The sequence below is a fragment of the Molossus molossus genome, unplaced genomic scaffold, assembly GCF_014108415.1.
Source record: "Molossus molossus isolate mMolMol1 unplaced genomic scaffold, mMolMol1.p scaffold_m16_p_1, whole genome shotgun sequence".
Taxonomy (NCBI): domain Eukaryota; kingdom Metazoa; phylum Chordata; class Mammalia; order Chiroptera; family Molossidae; genus Molossus; species Molossus molossus.
In genome coordinates this window covers 169,463,552-169,478,776 of record NW_023425344.1, presented here as the reverse complement: position 1 = coordinate 169,478,776, position 15,225 = coordinate 169,463,552, and the positions used below count along the sequence as shown (strand labels likewise).

General features: G+C 36.2%; 1 protein-coding gene across 20 annotated transcripts in view; it reads right to left on the bottom strand.

Moving 5' to 3' along the window:
* Positions 1-15,225, bottom strand: part of SLC25A21 (solute carrier family 25 member 21) — a 463,129-nt gene that overhangs the window by 402,416 nt on the left and 45,488 nt on the right. For 12 of the 20 annotated variants that reach the window (XR_004958936.1, XR_004958935.1, XR_004958941.1 and 9 more), the window contains exons 10-15: positions 13,074-13,141; positions 9,691-9,811; positions 7,334-7,465; positions 2,626-2,688; positions 2,365-2,488; positions 733-983 (exon numbers count right to left, since the gene is read on the bottom strand). The gene's annotated coding sequence lies outside the window, so the exon portion shown is untranslated. Of the gene's footprint in view, positions 1-732; positions 984-2,364; positions 2,489-2,625; positions 2,689-4,043; positions 4,063-7,333; positions 7,466-9,690; positions 9,812-13,073; positions 13,142-15,225 lie in introns of those variants that run through there. The other 8 variants (XR_004958951.1, XR_004958950.1, XM_036256740.1 and 5 more) reach the window with 4 other exon arrangements.

Genomic DNA, 15,225 nt, shown 5'->3' with positions numbered 1-15,225 from the left:
TCACTGCACCCTGAACTGATCCATTACCTCTCGCAGTGTAGCTGGATTTTTCTTTTGTTGTTTTTTGTTTTATTTTTGTTAATCCTCACCCAAGGATATTTTTCCATTGATTTTTAGATAGAGTGGAAGGGAGGGAGGTTGAGAGGGAGAGGGAGAGAGGGAGGGGAAAAGTAAGAGAGAAGATATGAGAGAGACACATTGATTGATTGCCTCCTGCATGATCCCTACCAGGTAGGGGAGTGGACCTATGACCCAGGTACATGCCCTTGACTGGGAATCAAACCCAAGACTCGCTGGTCCTCAGGCCAATGCTCTCACTGCTGCTGAGCCAAACTGGCCAGGGCTGGGTTTTTTTACTTATCTATTTCTCCCACTAGATTATAAGCTCTATAAGGGCACAAACTATCTTACACACATCAGTATTTATCTAAAACTGTGCCACCAAGTAATATTTGTTTAAAAAACAGTAACAAACTGAACATCATGCTCTTGAATTTAATGGACAATGAGGCAATAAGAAGAAACAATCATAGTTAGACATATGTGCATTATAAATACTCTCTGCTTCATTCACTACTTCAGTCATTTATTGTTCTAGCAAACATGTTTGGAGCTATTGAATAGCAAGGTCCTGGAAACATAGTTGTGTGAAGCATTGTCCCTGCCTGAAAGCAACATTGTTAATTACATGGATCCTATGAAAGTCACATTTTGACTGCAGTTGAAGGTTACCTATGCAAATTCTTCTCAAATGAACTGATTGCCTTTTGCGTCCCAGTAAGAAGTGCAAAGACCACTTTGAAACTTTGTGCAATGTTTTATATCAAATGGTATAGCTTTCCAACACTAGCACGTCTTGACTTAACATTTCCTCTCTTTGAGTATTTCCTCTTTCTTTCTTTTACACTTTGAGTGGTTCTTGGCTGTGTTTTCCTTTGTCCTGGTTTTTATTGTAAGCTGTTTCAAATGCTACTTGAAAGAATCTGAAGCATAAATAACAAAAGAAAAAACAGATTGCTTTGTTTTTCCCTACTTAAATTTTATATACCTTTGAAATTTTTTGATAGTTCCAGCTAATTTTTCATTCGAATTAATTTTAAAAGGCTATAATTCCATTGGTACAGTAGTAAAATAAAAAATTCCATTTATCATTAAGAAGCAATTGATACACACCAAACTGTTAGCAGCATATGTATGTCAAGTGATAGAAATGGAAGGCGGCCGCCACTGGGGACTTTAGCTTCCTATATTACATAATTTTCAAAATTTCACAAGCATTTTACTCACATATGCAAAAAAAAAAGATACATTAAAAATAAAACAAAATAAAAAGAAGACAGCCTAGATTATCTTTGTTTTCCCATGTTCACATGGTGGTCAAACGAACACGCAGATTTAAGATATATAGAGTGGTAATTTGATTATTGAGTCATATGTGACCCAGCTGAATGAATGTAATAACAGACAGATGATGGTTTATGTCATTGATATGAACTGATTTCCCTTGTTCCGTAGTTTAACAGCCAGTCATTTCCAAAATTGGCTTAGACCCTGGAAATGTCCTCAGCAGGGATGCCGTTTTGAGCCTGGGACATTCTCTAACAGCTGGAAGACATTCAGTCACTGCAAATGATGAGGGCCAGTGGGGGCAAGTGAGGATGGGCACCTGTCCTGCAGCTTCCCCAAACTAGCAAACACCTTGCTCTGGCAATGGGCTCTCCCCTGGGTTCAGGTAGATATTAAGTTTTAGAAGCAAATCTGAAGAATGACAGTTCATCTGAAATAGCCTTCCTATCTGGAGACCACATTGTAAGAGTTTTAAAAGTTTAATATGAGTCTGCTTTACAGAATGAGAAGGCAACAGTGTGGCACAGATAGTCTTATTTTCAAATATCTGGGCCTCCCTCTTCAGAATAATTCTAAAGATTAATAAAGCAGGTTCTCCCTATTGCGGAGTAAAGCATCCATAAATATAAAATTAAATGTGAAGTGTGTGAATATCAACATATTGAGGTTTCATGTTTGTATTCTTAGAGCATAACACATTTGAGCTGTTTAACATTAAACCCCAAAGTTCTAATCAAATAGATACCTAAGTGACTCAGACATTGTAAGTAAATTCAGCATTGCAGCACTGTATTTGCCAGCAGGTATAGTCAGTTCTTTTACCAACTGAACTATCATTTAGTCTGTAACTTAAACAAGCATTGATAAGGTTTTTTACAAAAGATGCTATCAACAAAATAAACAGAGGACTTTGTATTACTTCAAAGCTTATTTATAATGTGTGTAGAAAAAATTCAATGGAAACAGGAAAATAATGTCTTGATTTTTCTAAACTTTACAACATCTGCTTTTACTTACTTTTCGGCATTGGAAAGGTCTCTGGATTTCAAGCGAATTGCTTTGTTTTCTCTTTGTTCCTTTACTTGACTATCTTCACACTAAGTTATACACCAAGGCACAATCTATGAACCCATGAAAATCTCTATGGCATGAATAACAAAGGAATTTTAAAACATGGGACACAGTACAAGGAAATATGCCTCAAAAGAAAGGCCAGGTGTATAAGGAGCAGACTCCTCCATAAAAATACTCAAATGCATGTATTGTTCTTTCTCATACCTTCCAACACTGGTTATTTACACGTCATTCACAGTCTTTGCTAGATAATATGAACAATATTTCCTAAAGAAAAAGAAAAAACTTTTATGTATGTATGTATAAGTATGTTAGTGTGCTTTGCCCAAATACAAATGAGAGTATTAATATAATGTTCAGTAAATCCCCAGTGTTTGACCCCAAAAGTGGGGGGCGGGGGTATACTAAAATCTGCTGGGGAAAACATCATCAGTGTTCATCGACTCCACTGGGCTTTTGCTTTCCTTCTTCTTAAGCCAAAAGGATTTAAATCCAAAGACATTTTACAAATGTTTTCTAAAATTTTAAAAGAAAGATGTTTCTTTATACTCGGTGAGAGCTAGCCATAAAACACACAAATGTCCAATGACTTCAGGGGGCATACAAGTCTCTCATTCTTTGATCTTTTTCTGTCTGACTAAGCATTCATTTATTTCCTTTGAAATGAGTTACCTTAAAGGAATACAACCATTTCTTCTGTTACATTTCTTGATTTGAGATTTCAGTAAAGTTTGCATTCACAGGAGAGAGTGGGTAAAAAAAAAAGAAAGCTGATATATTGGTCATGATACAAAAACAATTTTATTCAGGACTTTCTTGGAAACCTTGTTGAGAGGCTTTAAAGATTTGTTGGTGGCTTCTTATGAAGCTGATTTTAAGGCTGTGGGCTATTTGTGGGCTATTATATACAAAAGGAAAAAAAGAGAAACAGGCAGAAAATGGCCTTTACGAAGCATGCTTCCGAGGTTCCACCACTGGCCTCGCTGACATTCTTTCCTTCACTTCCCCAGTTGGGCTGACCTCAACATTCTTGGTGTTCAAGACTTCTAAAAGAATGTAAACCACATTATCTTCCCTAGAGGGGAAAACAGAAACAAAGCTGGATGATATGTCAGGATAAGGAATCGGTCCACCATGTGCTAAGAGTTCCACTGCAATCACACCAAAGATCAAGGTTTGTGGACATGGGTTTGTCCACACAAAAAAGGAGAGGGGCTTTGCCATTTAGCCAAAGGTCCTTCGCAAGACACTGAAAAGCAAGTTGGGAGTCACTATTCTTGGTTTCTGCCACACACCTGTGAGATCAAGATGGGAGAGAGAATACAAAGAGATCCATATCTCTAAAGGGTTTTTAAAATGAAAAGATATTGGAAGACAGAAGTCAAAAGGAGGGGGAAAAAAGCAAAGTCCTTCTTTGGCCATCACTGAACATTGGCAGCCCTGACCTTTTAGGATTGCTTTGATTATGCGCTAAATTCAAAAGTTTTAGGCATGGATAATTTGATGCTTTGTTTTTCTTTTATTTTCCATTGCGTGTTTAAAAAATGGTCTGAATTCAAAAATCAATTTAACCACAACAGAAGAGACTCTGACACAACATGTATGACTTCACTGGGGGTGGAAGTATAAAGGAAATCAGTTCTGAAAGAGAAAAGAAATCGTCGGGTTCACAAGCGTTCCTCTTTTTCTCAAAAACATTTAAAAAATGTGTTCATCTAAGACTATCTTTAAATCATCACTTTGAAAAAGATTCTTTAAATGTCAATGCTTCTCTGAGGGCTTAGTCACAGGTCCTCTGTTTTTCTCATTCTATGCACTCTCGGTAACTGCACTGATTTGCAGAGCTTCCATTAGCATCCACGTACTGGTCACCCTCATATTTTTATCTCTGGATCCACTCATCTAACTTCCTAGTAAACAACAGCATATCTGGTATCTCATAAGCCTTCCAGTGCAGAAGTGAACTCAGGTCCTCCTTCCCTATCTCTCTCCCTATTCCAGCTTTCCCTCTATGTTCATGTTTAGAAGTCAACTCATGTCCCCCTTCCCTATCTCTCTCCCTATTCCAGCTATTCATGTCCTCCTTCCCCTCTATGTTCCTTTGCCTTCAGTGTCTACTCCTGTAGCCCAAATCATTAATCCAAAGATCTCTGACCTTTCTGTCTCATCCAATTAATGGCCAAATCCTGTCAAACTGCTTTCTCAAATATCACTTTGATAACCATTTATTCCCATCTCCACGGTCACTTTAAGTCATCGTTATCTCTGACAAATTTTGCTGAAACAGCATCCTAGTCAGTCTCCTTGCCACTAATCTTCCTCAAATCCAATCCGTTTACCCTCCACATAGCCCTTGGAGTAATCCTTTTTAAGGCGATCCTCATAAAACACAAATCTGATCATGACACCCCATTTAAAATCCATCAGTAACTCTTCATTAACCTATAATCAAGTCTAAACACCTTAAAAGACTTTTACTATCTAGCCTGTGCCTACTTCCCAACTGCTGAAATATTAATTTCCCTTACCGTTACACTGAGCACCTTTTAATCCCTAGAACCTGCCATACTTTTAACTGAAACATGCTGTTCTCTCTGCCTATCCCCAGTTCAAATGTCACTTTTTAAAGGATATCTTTCTTTCTCTTTTTTCTCCCATTGACCCCCTCCTCCCACTTCCACTGCCCTACTGCTCCCCCCAAACTATTGTCTGTGTCCCCTGGTTCTGCATATATGCATAGCAATTCTTTGGTTTATCTCTTCCCAACCCTCACCCCCAATCCCCTTCCCTCTGAGGATTGTCAGTCTGTTCCCTACTTCCATGTTTTTGGATCTATTTTGATTGTCAGCTTATTTTGTTCATGATATTCCATAAATAAGTGAGGTCATGTGGTACTTGTCTTTCTCTGACTGGCTTATTTCGCTCAGTAAAGCAACCCAATGTCTACTTACCACTCATCACATACTGTTGTAGTTGTGTGCTGTGTCTTCCTCACTATACTCTAAGCTCCATGAGAGTGGGGACCACGTTTGTCATATTAGCTACTACTAAGCACCGGTACTTGGTATGTAATAAATACTGATTTAACAAATAAATGTATTTACTTATTTTTCCTTTCACCAGCACAATAGGCCATGTGATCTGCTGTATACTGACGGACTCATTCACTGTGGAGCAGCAGTTCTCAACCTGTGGGTCGCGACTCCTTTGGGCGTGGAACGACCCTTTCACAGGAGTCGCCTAAGAGCATCGGAAAACACACATTTCCAATGGTGATTCATAACAAAATTACAGTTATGAAGTAGCAACAAAAATAATTTTATGGTTGGGGGTCTCCACAACATGAGGATTGTATTAAAGGGTCGTGGCATGAGGAAGGGTGAGAGCCACTGCCCTAGAGGAAGTGTGAACCATCTCAGACAGAAATTAAGATTCGAGATAACCCACAATCAAGACATCTCACAGAATTTATAGGCATCCCTTGCTCCAAATTGTGACTAGTTAACAGGATAATAACAAGGTCAACTAAGCTTGGCAAGGTTTAGAGACATATTTGCCTTCAGCTAATCTAAAAGTCATAGGTAGACTAAACAAACTAAGTTATTTAATGGTTATTTACTACCTCTATGTATTGTCCTTGATCCTGTCATCTAGTTTGGAGAAAAGTAGGGAGTTATTCAAGATGGCATGAAGCTGGAGGAATATTTTACTCATCCTCTGAATCTAATTCTAAGGATAGTTACTGCCAATGACACTCATAAATTCTGATCATGTTACTAGTAACGTGCCTTTGTGAATTTTCTAATGTATTTGAGAACATAAGAAAAATCATGGGCATTACAATGACATGTAGGTTTAGTTAGAAGGGCTTTGGCTTTTTTAAAGACATAGTTTAATTCTCTCTAACTCTTGGATTTGTTTCCTCCTGATATTAGATGTAACATCAGATGTAACCTCTTGAGATAGTTGTAACTAACAGAAGATGCAATGTTAGTATTCATTGTGGAAAATGCCTCAAGTGCATCAAAGTTGGGTCATAAGACATGATTTAAACCAAAGACACTCCACCTGCAATGTTCTCACCTCATGACCAGCACTAGATCCACTGATAATGTTCAGTTCCTACTGCAGTCCGTCATAAAGGACCATCTCCAAATAGTCACTATCTCCCAAAAGTATTATGTCAAACACAAATTTCTCATTGCCTTATTTATGCTTAAGGCCTGCTAATATAGGGCTACATTATTAAGCCAAAAATAATTATTGGCTTAAGAGTTTCGTTACTCTATATTGCTTAGGGTGATTAAATATAGTAACAATCAGGAATTAAAACATTTTCAGTGTTCTCTTTAATTTTGCACTTCAACTACTGATGCTTCAATTTCCAGCACTGAAAATAATAACGTGAGGTGTTGCATAAAATAGGAAATTATGGAATAAATTGGATCATCCCTGGATAAACATAAAGGCTCAGCAAACAAAAAATCATATTCAACTTACTACATTAAAATCTCTTCAGTACCGCAGGGGACGGGGCGGGGGTGGGGTGGGGAGGGGGGTGCTAATGGGGTAAAAAAGGTGAAATATCTCTAACAAAAAAAATAAATAAATAATTTTTAAAAAATAAAATAAAATAAAATAAAATCTCTTCAGTACCTAAGTTGTCTTTAGTAAAAGTTAGGAAAGTATGAAAATGCAGGAACTCTGCCACATTGCTGGAAAGCCAGAGGGAATTCCTGTCGAAGTGCCCTCTCCAAAGGTAGTAATAAAAGAGTGGGCTTTATAGACACAGCTGGATTAGAAACTTGCTTTCACCTATTTCTCCCTTTGTCCTCTTAAAGCTTTGGGAAAAAAGGAGTGGTGATACCTACCCATCTCACATGAGGACTGTGAACACTGAATTAGTTAGTACCTGTAAATCTCCTGGCACATGGTAGCATACCTAGTCCATTGCAGGTATTCAAAAAATGTTTGTTTTCTTCCTTCTTCCTTGCTCCAGTCACCCTTGGGTGTCTACTTTTACCATCTTGGAATCACACAGATGCTGGACAAAACAGAAACCATTCAGATCCAATATTAGTAGGTCCCATTCTGTGGGTCTCTCTTCGCATAGTAGTTTGGTCTATTATTTTTTCTATAAAAATTAGGGGTTGTTGTTTCTTTAAGTATTTCTTCCATAATAATAAATAAGGGGTGTTGTGTAGTTTTGTGTTTAACACAGCTAAAATTCAGTACAGCAACCTAAATAAATTTTATTTTCCTTTTTATTGAGTTTATTGGAGTAATATTGGTTAATAAAATTGTATAGGTTTCAGGTGCACAATACTATAATACATCATTTGTACACTGTATTGCATATTCGCCACCCCAAGTCAAATCTCCTTCCATCACTAGTTATCCCCCCTTTACCCTCTTCTACCTCTCCACATGCCCCTTTTCCTCTTGTAATCACCATACTGTTGTCTGTATCTATGAGTTTTGTTTTGTTGGGGGTTTTGCTTAATCCTTTCACCTTTTTCACCCAGGCCCCCAACTCCCTGCCCCTCTGGCAATCAGCAGTCTTTTCTCTGTATCTATGAATCTGTTTCAATTTTGTTTGTTCATTTATTTTGTTCTTTAGATACCACATATAAGTGAAGTCATATGGTATTTATCTTCCTCCGTCTGCCTAATTTCACTTAGCATAATACTCTCCAGGTCCCTCCATGCTGTCGCAAAGGTAAGATGTCCTTCTTTTTTATGGCCTTGTGGTATTCCACTGTGTACCACAGCTCTTTTATCCACTCATCTACTCATAAGGCAGTTCCATTCTTAATTTTTTGAGGTAACTCCATCCTGCTTTCCACAGTGACTTCAACAATCTGCATTCCCACCAATGGGGCACCACAGTTCCCTTTTCTCCACATCCTCACCAACATTTGTTGTTTGTTGATTTATCGATGATAGCCATTCTGACATGTGTGAGGTGATATCTCATTGTGGTTTTAATTTGCATCTCTCTGATAATCATCTTCTCATATGTCTACTGGCCATCTGTATGTCCTCCTCGGAGAAGTGTATATTCAGATCCTTTGCCCATTTTTTAATCAGATTTTTTTTTGGTGTTGAGTTTTATAAGTTCCTTATAAATTTTAGATATTAGTCCCTTATCAGATGTATCAATGGCGAATATGTTCTCCCATTCAATGGGTTGTCTTTTCATTTTATTAATGGTTTGTATATTCTGAGAGTAAAAGGTATAGTAGAATGGGAATCAATTCTTTCCGTCCACAAAGTATCATTACGTGAATTCTAAATTTGCTTATTCAGTCAACAAGTATTAAGAGCCCACCACGTGCCAGCCACTGAAACACTGTTCTAGGGCCTATACTTCTAGAGTTGATTTACAATGCAGTATCTGAAACATGTTCACAGTTTTATATAATGAATATTATCTACCACGATTCTTCCTAACTATAACAACCACCACATATACTAAATGCTTACAATAATACCAAGTGCTTTATACAGTTTACTCTTCACAATGCATATATAAGGCAAGAATAATTATAATCCCCATTTTGCAAGGTGAACAAAAGAGATGTGGAAAAATATTCAACTTGTCCAAGGCCACTCAGTTAGAACCCAAAAACAAAATCTGAAATACAAACCAAGTTTCTAAAGTCTAAATCAGTGCTACTCAAAGTCTGGTCCTCCATGGGCTGGCAGTATCAGCAGCACCTGGGAGCTTGTTAGAAATACAGAACCCACTGAACAATAGTTTTGAGGGAGTGTGGCCCAGCCATGTGTTTTGATAAGCCCTCCATGTGATCTTATGCATGCTAAAGTTAGAGAGTCACTGTGCTAAACCACTACACTATACATACTGTTCACCTTCCCTAATTCACATATTACTAATGGTGTTGGATTACATTATTGCTCACCTGCATTTAAAATTTTTAGCTCTCATCACAATTGTTCTTTTGTGTTGGATTTTATGGGTAGTGAAAATATAACTCTGTGCCATATCCTTTAAGCAGGGTAACTATTCATCCTATTTCTCCTGGAATAGTCCCATTAAACCTGTTGCTTTGATGTAATTAACAGTAGCTTTTTACTCTCAAAAGTGCCATAGTTTAAACTATCAATCATATGGTGGCCCTACTGATAGGCCATTATTTGCCCTGGCTGCCACTCTCTCCAACTTCAGGTCTTCCCATTCACGTGTCACTTCTACGCACTAACTACAACAATGGTTATTTTTTCAGTTCCTTAAATTTTCAAACTCACTTGTAATAAAAGGTCTTAACATTTCTGTTCCTTCTTCCTGGGATGCTCTTCCTCTAGATCTCAGAATGATTTGCTCCTTGTCAGTGGCATCCCAAAGGTGGGATGATAGGAACAGTCCACCCTGAGTACAGGCAATTTAGAGAATTTTATAACAATAGTAAAACTAATTAAAAACACAATCAGCAATTTTATATGTTAGTACAAAAATACTGCTAACCCTCCTCCTAAAAAATAGTGTTACTTTCCCTTCAATAAACATTGTATACTACATGGAAGTTGATTTGGAGAAATCCCAGGTATAATAGGTGGTCCTCAGACAAACACAGACATAGATACTTGTATTCATCTCAAAAGTAAATTACTAAAATAGATTTAGAATAGTTATAGCTTATTTTGGGTAGCTTGTGCCTCCAACCCCTGTGTTACCACATTCCTCAGTTTAAACAATAGATTTGAAATAAACTGCAGTAGCACGGTGATTAAAATATGAAGAAACAGAACTTGAATTACTTCAGTTCTGCCATGTTATTTCACTTCTTGGGATTTTTATTTGCATTCACGATTTAAAACATGGGAAAATCTAAGAGAGCCAGAATAGCCAAAATAGTCTTTAAAAAAAAGCACAAAGTTGGAGAATTCAGACTTCTCAATTTCAAAAATTAGTGCAAAGCTACAGTAATCATGACAATGTGGTACTGGCATTAGGACTGTCATATATGTCACCGAAATAGAATTGAGACTCCAGAAATAAATGTTCACATTTACACTCAATTAATTTTTGACAAAAGTGCCAAAACAATTCAATGGGGGGAAAAGTCTTTTCAACACATGGTGCGGGAACAACTGGATATACATATGCAAAAGAATAAAGTTGGACCTTCATCTCAAATCAACTCAAAATGGATCAATGACCTAAATGCAAGAGCTAAAACCATAAAACTTTTAGAAAAGAACAGAGGTGTACATTTAGGTTGCGTTTATATCTTGGCTATTGTAAATAGCCAATAATGCTGCAATGAACATAGGGAGACATATATCTTTTCATATCGGTGTGCAATTGAAATATATAAAAATTAAAATGGAAAGTTAATTAAAATATAAATATAAATAAATCATATAGGAACATAGGTGTAAATTCTGATAAACCTGGATTAGGCCATAGTTTATTAGATATGACACCAACAGCACAAACAACAAAGAAAAAAAGTTGGACTTTGTCATAATTAAAAACTTTTGCCTTGACAGCACACTATCAAAAAAAGAAAAGACAACCAATAAACCAATAGAATGTGAGAAAATATTTGCAAATCATATATCTGGTAAGAAACCTGTCTCTAAAATAAATACAGAATCCCAACTCAATAATGGAAAGACAAACAATGCAATAGAAAATAGGACAAGAAGATACTCAAATGACCAGTAAGAAAATTAAAAGATTCTCAACATCATTAACCATCAGGGAAATGCAAATCAAAATCACAAAAAACTACCACTTCACTCCCACTAAGATGAATAGAATAAAACTGTCAGATAATTGCAAGTGTGGACAAGGATATGAAAAAGTTAGAACCCTCATATATTGCTGGTGGGAAGGTAAAATGTTTTATCATCTAGGTTGGAACACATTCTGGCATTTCCTCAAAAGGTTTCCCATAGAGTTGCCAAATGACCTGGCAATTCTGCTCTAGGTGTATACCCTTCAAAATACAAACATAGCCCTGGCCGGTTTGGCTCAGCGGTTAGAGCGTCGGCCTGCGGTCCGGAGAGACCCGGGTTCGGTTCCCGCTAAGGACATGTACCTTGGTTGCAGTTTGTCCCCGGCCCTGGTCGGTTGTGCGGGTGGCAGCCACTCGATGTGTCCCTTCACGTCGATGTTTCTCTCTCTCTCTCTGTTCCTCTCTCTCCCTCCCACTCTACCTGAACAAAAAAAAGAAAAAATGTCCTCGGGTGAGGATAAAAAAAATACAAACATAAAATCTTGTACATTAATATTCATAATAGATTTAAGTATTCATAATATCAAAACTGTGGAAACAACCCAAATATCTACCAACTGATGAATAGATAAATAAAATGTGGTATATCCATACAATTGAATAGTATTCAGCAATAAAAAGAATGAAGTACTGATATATGCCACAATACAGATGAACATTAAATATATGATGCTAAGTGAAAGATACTAGTCATGAATGAGAGCATAATTATGTTTCTATTTATATGAAATATCCAAAATAAGCAAATCTAAAGTGGTTTCCTAGGGCTATAGGGAAGAGGGCAGTGGTGATTTGGGGAAACAAGGAGTGATTAATAAAAACTGTGGGTTTTATTTTTTTGGGTGATGAAAATGTTTTAAAATTGCATAACTCTATATGTATACTAAAAACTATTGCATTATGCAATTTAAATAGGCGAATTATATAGAATGTGTATCTCAATAAAGCCATTCCAAAAAGAGATTTAAAACAATGAAACACAGTGCAAACTGCATACTATGTAAGATATGTTATTTTCCCCCCTTTTATAAAAAATACAATAATGTATGACCTGGCCAGTATGGCTCAGTTGGTTGAAGTGTCTTCCTGGACACCAAAAAAGTTGCAGCTTTGATTCTTGATCAGGGCACAAACCCAGGTTGTGAGTCAACACTGCCTCTACACCCCGCTCCCATCGGGTTGTGTAAGGAAGGCAACAGATCAATGTTTATCTCTTTCCCTCTCCCTTCCTCCCTCTTTCTATAAAATAAATTTTAAAAAATACAATGTTGTAATTAAAAAGTACTAACTCATTACTCTTTTGTAATGTTTATTTTATTTAAATTAATTTTTTACTGGCATAATAATATACGAAATTCAATAACTTGTTTTCATTGTCCAAGTTTTTTTCTAGTCATTCTTTTCATTGTATGATTATTACTAAAAATAATTTTGTCTGAAGAGGAGGGAAGTGTTAAAAATTATTTATCCTAAGTGATAACTATTTTAGAAATGCCACTGTATCTTCGTAAATGCTCACATATCAGTATCTCAGAGAAGCATTCCCTAACCACTCTATTTAGAATAGAAACCACTCCACGTCCCCGAATGACATCACTTTCTATCCCCTTAGTTGGCTTTACTTTCTTTATAACTTTTATGATTATTTAATATTCCTTTCTTTTATTCTTATCTCCTTCAGTAGAATGTTAGTTCATTAAGGGGTTGTCTGCTTTGCTCACTCTGGTAGCCTCAATGCATAGTACACATTCATTATTAGTGAATAAATAAACACTCAAAATTATATCTACTGCTTACATTTCTTCACAAGAAAGAGAATAAAAACAGTTTTATCTTTGTGCACAGTTTTTGTTTATTTTATACTGAGTTGAAAACACTGATTCTCACCCTTCTCATCAGGGAAGTGTGGACAACATATTCTGCTAGATACTTCAAAGATATCTGGACAATCAAACCTTTGAAATAAAAAAATATGTATTGAATTTTATACCTTTGCAGTCATTATCTTCAATGAGGTTTATGAACTGTAATCCACTCAACTCTGCAATGTCTCTCTTAAAGTTACAAAAATAAAACAATTTTTAAGGTTAATCAGCTTAGATTATCCCTGAATTTATTACTCCAGTCTCGTGATAAAAACCAGCCTCCTTTATTGGACCTATATATTTCTGGACTTTGTTAAACAGACTTCAAAACACTCACTTTGGAAAACTTGACAAATTTTTATAGAAACTACTTCTTGGAGTCTAGATTTTCTTTTTTTTGTTATTGCTTTATCTCCTTTTCAAAATAATAGTTGTATTTTTAAAACAAGGCAGAACTCCATTATAAAATGGTTCAATATTACAACTGTTTGGGTAGGCTACAGGTCAAATCCTGTCTATCCCAAAATGCAACAACCACACATAGTACAAACTTGATCACACTGCTAGCCGATAACCATTTAGTCAGTCATGAGCTGGGATACGAAATTAAAAAAGAAATAATATTACCATGTGTATAATTATGTTAACATAACATTCCTTCTAGGAAAGGAATATTTCTCCTGTTCTTTAAATTACTGTTCTAAAATGTCTTTTAAATAATAAACTTGGTATATTTAGATGTTTCTGTATAGATCCTCAGCTACTCAACCTAAGTAAAGACTGCATTACAGAATGATTAAGAGGCTTGAATCTGAAGTTAGAGTGCCTGTGTTCAAATCCCCAATCTACAATTTACTGACTGTGTCATGTGGACCAACTAACTTATCCTTTCTATACCTCAGTATTATGACCTTTAAGGGGAAGATAATAATGACACCAACTTCAAGGAGTTGTGATGATTAAATAAATTAATTCATGTGGAATACTTAAAATAGTGCTTGTTACATAGGACACTATCAGTAAGTGCTAGCCATTGTTTATTGGTTGAAAGGAAAAAGACATTTAAAATTAAAGTCTTAGTTACCACTAATACATCAATTAAAAATAAAAAGATACAATTTCACACATTTTCATATAAAATTAGTAGGAGGACTTGATTTTAGCTTCAGGCTTTCCATATGTAATTATATTTTATTTGTGCAACTAAAGTAATGACTTTCTGAAGTGAAAATTTATGCAGAAGCCTAAAAGATGCGAGATTATTTTCTTATACTGTTGCAGCCTGGTAGGAAAAAAAAAAGGATCCATGGCCCTCCTGCTAAGTTTAGACTAGACGCTTTTCTTAAACAGTCACATATTTCTTCATTAAACTGTTTTTTAATGGCCCTTTTGATGACTGCCAGTTTCCTCCACAATAAAAGAAGTTTTGACCTGTGAATTCATTTTTTTAATCTAGTAATAACTTTGAATACATTAACTGAGCATCGTGAACCAAATAAGGAGCCAATTAGTTATGTTTTCCATCATCTGAATGAAATAAAAATGAATCAACTTCATCACTAAACTTAAAAGGTTGTCTTCATTGGCAAAGAAGTCTAAACATTGTTCTGCTAATTTGAGTTCCTTTTAGAGAGTAAGGAAAGTTGAATTATCTGTGACCTGAAAACAATTGAGTTTCATTTTCCCTTTTCCCCTGTACAGGCTAGTCAGGTGACTTAGTACTGTTCTACAGAAGCACTCCCCATAAAATTACTTTAAGAACTTATTACTTAGAGCACTGCCTATCAGTTATGACCCAGCCCAGTATTCATTTCTACAACTAGAGGCTATTTATCTTTCCTTCTTCATTCATTCTTTATTTTTCTTCCTCACTCATCTAGATATTGGGATGATGTGATGGACACCTTTCCTCATCAAGCTACCATCTTTGTTAAATAGACCTCTCGGAGAAGCAAGTCATCGACTAGTCATAACAAGTCAGAAATGAGACAACCATGAGTGAGTCTGGAATCCCAGTGCAAACACTCTCCAACCATGTTTGCTCTTTGTAAAAGCACATCCTTTCTTTTCAAGTCCTTAGTTTTTGTAGATAGCAGCTAAAAATATTTTTGAAAACACACACATCAAACACAATCTCATCATTTGATGCCTCTCCAGGTAGTTTGTCAGAGTGA